This window comes from Mastomys coucha, unplaced genomic scaffold (genome assembly GCF_008632895.1).
Source record: "Mastomys coucha isolate ucsf_1 unplaced genomic scaffold, UCSF_Mcou_1 pScaffold5, whole genome shotgun sequence".
In the NCBI taxonomy this organism is placed as follows: domain Eukaryota; kingdom Metazoa; phylum Chordata; class Mammalia; order Rodentia; family Muridae; genus Mastomys; species Mastomys coucha.
Window position 1 is genome coordinate 39,732,919 of NW_022196911.1, and position 6,051 is coordinate 39,738,969.

Below are 6,051 nucleotides of genomic sequence, written 5' to 3' on the forward strand. Positions count from 1 at the left end.
TCTATGGTAATTGAGAGTTTTGCTGGGTATAGTAGCCTGGGCTGGCATTTGTGTTCTTGTAGGGTCTTCTTTCTTTAATCACATTTCACCATAAGTTGAGTTCTTACTATAGATCTTAGATGTTGAGATCAGGCTATCCCCTATTCTAAATTGCTTCATATTATATAAAACAGTGGTTTCTCTGTGCTTTATCATGAAAAATTGCATCTCACAAAAGCATTTTATTCCATTTTGAAAGATATCTAAAGACTATTGTCTTAGAGTTTATTGTTGTGAAGAGACACCACTACCAAAGCAACTCTTATAAAGGAAAGCATTTAATTGGGATTGGCTTACAGCTTCAGAGATTTAGTCCATTATCATCATGGTGGGAAGCATGACAGTGTGCAGGCAGACTTGGTGTTGGAGAAGGAGCTAAGAGTTCTATATCTTGATCTGAAGGCAGCCAGGAAAAGACTGTTCTCACAGAGGCCAGGAGGAGGCTATCTTATGCAGTGAGCAGTGCTGGAGCATTGGAGACCTCAAAGTCAACCTATACAATGACATAGATTCTCCAACAAGTCCATACCTCCTCAAATAAGACTATTCCTCTTAATAGTGTCACTCCCTATGACCAAGCATTTAATCACATGAATCTATAGAGTCCAAACCTATTCAACCCACCACAAATATGATAATGACAGGCCTCACCAACCTGTCATCTGACCAGCCCATGTGTGATCAAACGACTGATGAGTAGAAAACTCTTGTCCTAGAAGCTTCAGTTCTACTTGGTCCCCATTGTCACTACAAAATACTCCAGTTGTTATCCATCCATCTGCCCATTTGTCTGTCTTGACCTGCCTTTCATCATATGCCTGTTCATCCATCTTTGCATCTATTCATCAGCCCTTTTGTCTACCTTGTCCTGTTCTTCACCTCTACAACCCCCAATCCCAGTCTGACTTGATTCTGCAGCTTAGGTAGAATGTGTGACCTAGCACATTGACCTGTCACAGGTACTTCCAAAAGATCTCCAATGGCATTCATATCTTATTCCCACATGGACTGTCTCTGGATTCCTAATTCCCTACTTCTGCCTCTAGACTGGACCTCTGTGAAATTCCATTTGCCCAGGATCTTCTAGCTTTCATAGTCTCTGGTGAAAAGTCTGGTGTAATTCTGATAGGCCTGCCTTTATATGTTACTTGCCTTTTTTCTCTTACTGCTTTTAAAATTCTTCCTTTGTTTAGTGCATTTGGTGTTTTAATTATTATGTGACGGGAGGAATTTCTTTTCTGGTCCAGTCTATTTGGAGTTCTGTAGGCTTCTTGTATGTTCATGGGTATCTCTTTCTTTAGGTTAGGGAAGTTTTCTTCTATAATTCTATAATAATAATCTATTGTGGACATGAGATGTTCCACCATGGGGGACTGGGCACACAAGCTCTTAATAGTCCCAGAACGAAGAGAAAATATAACCATGCTGTTTCCCAGAGACAGTGGTAAGAACATCAGGTAGCTGGTTTGCAAAGCAGAGGGATCCCCGTTCCAGGTTTAGCCGTGGATTGATAACGTCCTTCCTTAACTTTTAGGTTGGTGAAAGCCAATGGTCTGCCAGATTACCTTCCGGAAAATTTGCCTGTTAGAAGAAGGCTGTGAGGTCAGTCCCGAGTGAGGCATAGAGACTACTGAAGGGGCTACAGATAGCCTGAGATCATTTTGGCTATGGATTTGCAACATCTCAGCTCTCCATATTTTAATTAGTCAGACTTGTAGAATCAACAACACAGGTATGACTCCCTCTCTTCCTCATCCCCCTAAACTCAACTCATGGGTGTTCTAATCTGTTTCCTCTGAAAGTCGGCTGGTCCACTGTTTCTCTAGTCTTCATGTAAGCAACACCTGTCCCCTTTCCTACTGCTTTTATATTCCCAGGTAAGAAAAATAATGGCTTCTGACTTAGCTGGAAAGTAATCTCCACTGAACCTGTTATAGTTAAGAGATCCTGTTACTCTCCAGAGGAGGACCTCCAAGCTCCAAGGGCCCTGAGTGGAAGTAAGTCCCTGAGTGATTCCCTTGGATGGTCCTTCCTGCTCCCCTTGGACACTGGGAAAAAAATCTAAGCAAATTGAGGGGCCTGCAGAAAGGCAGGCATCCACTGTTCAGCTTTCTCCTCTCCTCGGTATGCTTCTTGGCATTTGCTTTCGTGGGTTTCAGTTTCCTGGGAAAAACAGTCACGATTTCTGAGGTCGCATTTGGTCTTTGCCCATTTGTATTTTAAATCTTCCTCACTGACTGACAATCTTCATATACTTTTAATGTGCTGTGCCAAAAATTAGCCGAGGGTCTGAAGCTCTGCGGGGGCAACTGAGTGAACTAAGGAACTTAACCATGTGACACTGCTTCTTACCATGCGACTCTGCTTCTATTGCTTCTAGAAGCAGAGTGGAATATTGCACATCAACTGGATAAACTTGTTTCTGTAAGTGGGTTTTTGATTGTCTTAATTGATTTCAGCTTCTAACCTCATGTCAGACTTGAGGTTGGCATCAGCTGCTGAATTCTGCTCTGTTATTTGGTTTCAGTGGGGCACTGGAGGTTATTTTTAGAGGTATTTTTCTTTTGAATTTTGTCTGTCTGTCTGTCTGTCTGTCTGTCTGTCTGTCTGTTTCTGGATCTTTTGAGGTGGGAAGATCCACCTTTAATCTGGGCCATATCTTCTTCTGGCAGTCTATAGAAAGGACATAGGGAGAAGAAAGCTATTGCTCTGTCTGTCTGCCTTCTCTCTCTGATGAGTTCATTCCTTCCCTGGGGTTGAAGCCTACATCTCTGGGATTCCAGCAGGTACTGAAGACAGCTGAGACAGCAAGCCTCATGGACTGATCAACTACTGGGTTCCTAGACCTTCTGTTGGTAGACAGCCATTGCTGGACTAACTGCACAACATCCTGTAAGCCACTCATATCCGATGTATATACATAAATATATATGTTCGTAGATATGAATATATACATATATGTATGTAATAGTCATGCTATTAGTTCGGTTCTTCTAGAGAACCCTGACTAATAGAGAATTGCATGCATAGGTTGCTTATTGGAAGATGCCTAAGTGGGTGGAGCTTCTGATTTACCCCCTAACCCCTCCCCACTGCTACTTGCTCTAGAAACCCTGATCATTATCAGATCTGTTCACCTGGAAGAGGCCATGGGTTGGGGGATCCTGGGCAAGGTTAGCACTCAGCCAATAACAGATCTTACAGATCTTACAACAAAGGGGCTGGGAGATGGTTCAGTAGGCAAGCTGCTTGCTGTGTAAGTCTGAGGATCTTATGTTAGGGTCTCCAGCACCCATGTGAAAATTCACCAACACAACAAAATAATTTAAAAAAAAATAGGTATGCGGCACGTGTGTGTGTGTGTGTGTGTGTGTGTGCGTGCCTGTATATGGATGCCAAAGGTCAACTTTAGGTGGCTTTCCTCTGGGGCTGTCAATCATTCTTGACATTTTTAAAGAATTATATTAATGGGCTGGTGAGATGGTTCAGCGGGCAAGAGCACTGACTGCTCTTCCGAAGGTCGTGAGTTCAAATCCCAGCAACCACATGGTGGCTCACAACCACCCGAAATGAAATCTGATGCCCTCTTCTGGTGGTCCAAAGACAGCTATCGTGTACTCATTTATAATAATAAATAAATCTTTAAAAAAAAAGAATTATAATAACTTATCTGTCCGTGTACAGACAGAAGACTCAGCATGAGTGGTGGAATGTGGAGGCCATAGGACAGCCTGCAGGAGTTTCTTTCTGAACTTCTAAAATGAATGACACATGAACATATACAGACTTCACAGTGAGTTCTTGCCTTCACTTCATGAGACTCGGGGATTAAATTCAGTCTTGGAGGCAAGCGCCATCTTGAGTCTTGAGCTTGCTGATGAGGCTGTCCAGCCAGCCCCGGAGATGTAACTGTTTCCACCTCTCTAGCCTGGGACTAAAAGTGCACATCACAGCACCTGTCATTTTTGACCTAGGCATTCACCTCAGGACCTCATGTTTCTATGGCAAGAAGTTTAGTTATTGAACTGTCTTCTCAGACCCAAGAGATTCTGATCTATCAAAATGAAATATGTATAAGATTTTAAGATTCTAAATGCCACACGAAGATTTGATGTTCATTTACAAAGGTGTAACGGTTCAAAAATGTCAGTTCAGAAAATGAAACAAAACCAGTGGCCAAGTGTGTCAATTGAAAATACAGTCCTCCCTGGGTAGCTGAGAGATTGCTTCCAGGACATGCTTGAACACTAAGCCTTCACAAGCTCCAGTTTCTCACGTGAAGTGGTGCCGAGCCTGTGTAGGCACAGCCTCCAGGAAATTGGGCACATTCAATACTAGATTACTTACATACTGGATTCTGTGCCCATGGATTGGGAAGAGTTATACCTGCTGTTTAGGGAGGGATGAGAAGACAAGAAAGCCTGCCCATGCTCAGTGTAGACATAATTTTCTTTCTGTTTGATTCTCAGTTAACTCCACAGATATCAAGCAAATGAATATGGAGGCTGTTAGAAATCCCCCCAGAGGGCCAAATACTTGAAATTTTCACTTTGTATAGTAGTTATTTTCCTTGCCAACAGTCAACTTAAAGAAGAAAGGACTGGTTTGACATAGTGTCGAAGGATGGCATCTATCATGGCGGGCAAGCAAGGTGGCAGGGGTATGAAGGAGGTGCCACTGTGCCTGCAGTCAGAAAGGACGGAGGGGTGAAGGCTGGTGCCCAGCTTGCCTTCCTCTCTCTATTCAGCCTTCAGAACAGTGCCGCCCACCTTCAGGGTTGGTGTTCTCTCACTGAACCCCACTGGAAACACCCTCACAGACATATCTAGAAGTTTGTTGGCAACAAAGATTAGCCATGACACCATGTTATCACTGAAGTGGTTCTGTGGCTCTAGCCCAGTGGTTAGTTAGTGTGAGAAGCAAGGTGGCAAGCTCATGAGGCCTTCTGATATCTGGGCCTACCTCTATAATTCTTGGTAGGTCTGGGAAGTAACCAGGTCCTAACCCCCTGGAAATGAGAGCGCTTTGGTTAGAGCAATATTCCTGTCTCTAATGAACTTCACCTGTTCTTTGTGCATTTCCAGGGGGTAAGCTTAGGTGAGGGTTGATTCCCTACTGTTCCCTACTGTCAGGTACCAAGTAGGTGCTTTCTCCATATCTCTACCACTTTTTTGAAAGATGGCTCTTAGAAAAGGAATACACCTGGGAACATTTACTTCCAAGGAGCATTTGTAGCTAAGGATTTTGGTTCACATTACAGTGGACAGGATTCACTAATGGAGAAGCAAACCCTGACCCACACACGACAAAGGAACACACATGAGCTCCAATTCAGTTGACCAATGGTTTAAATTGCTTGAGTACCAAGAAAAGTCTGGAACTATATTTGAAAACAAATTTGTGTCAGCTCCCCTACCCTTAATCATACAGAACTAAAGAAAATTGAAGTTTCAGAGCAGATCAACTTTTAGAGATGAAAAGTCATAGTCTTGTTTTTTCAGAGAGCCAAGTATGGGCTTGTATGAGGCTGCTTCGTGGATGGGAAGTGGATCTCAGCCTTCCTGAGTTCAAGACCAGTACACCTTGAAAGCAAATCAGCTCATGAGTATTACCTCATGTTCAAGAGAGCCTTTATTAGGCTAGGGACTTAGTGGGCAGAGTGCTTGCCTGGTGCTCACAAAGCTCTGGCATGATACCACATGTATTGGTGCTGTGACCCCAGCACTTAGGAAGTAGAAGTAAAAGGATTGGGAGTTCAAGGTCATCCTCAGCTACATAGCAGGTTCAAGGCCAGCCTGGGCCACATGAGGTCTTTCTTTCTTTCTTTCTTTCTTTCTTTCTTTCTTTCTTTCTTTCTTTCTTTCTATCTTTCTTTCTTTCTCTCTTTCCTTCTTTCTTCCTTCCTTCCTCTGTTCCTTCCTTCCTTCCTTCCTTTCTCTCTTTCTCTTTCTTTCTTTCTTTTTTTCTTCCTTCCTTCCTCCTTTCCTTCCTTCCTTCCTTCCTTCCTTCCTT

At 43.1% G+C, this 6,051-nt stretch overlaps 1 long non-coding RNA gene across 1 annotated transcript in view; it reads left to right on the forward strand.

Moving 5' to 3' along the window:
• Positions 1–1,939: 1,939 nt before the first annotated feature.
• Positions 1,940–6,051, forward strand: part of LOC116078401 — an 18,779-nt gene continuing 14,667 nt past the window's right edge. Inside the window, exons 1-3 of the long non-coding RNA XR_004113527.1 lie at positions 1,940–2,036; positions 2,420–2,463; positions 2,823–2,931. This is a non-coding gene — a long non-coding RNA (uncharacterized LOC116078401). The remainder of the gene's footprint in view (positions 2,037–2,419; positions 2,464–2,822; positions 2,932–6,051) is intronic.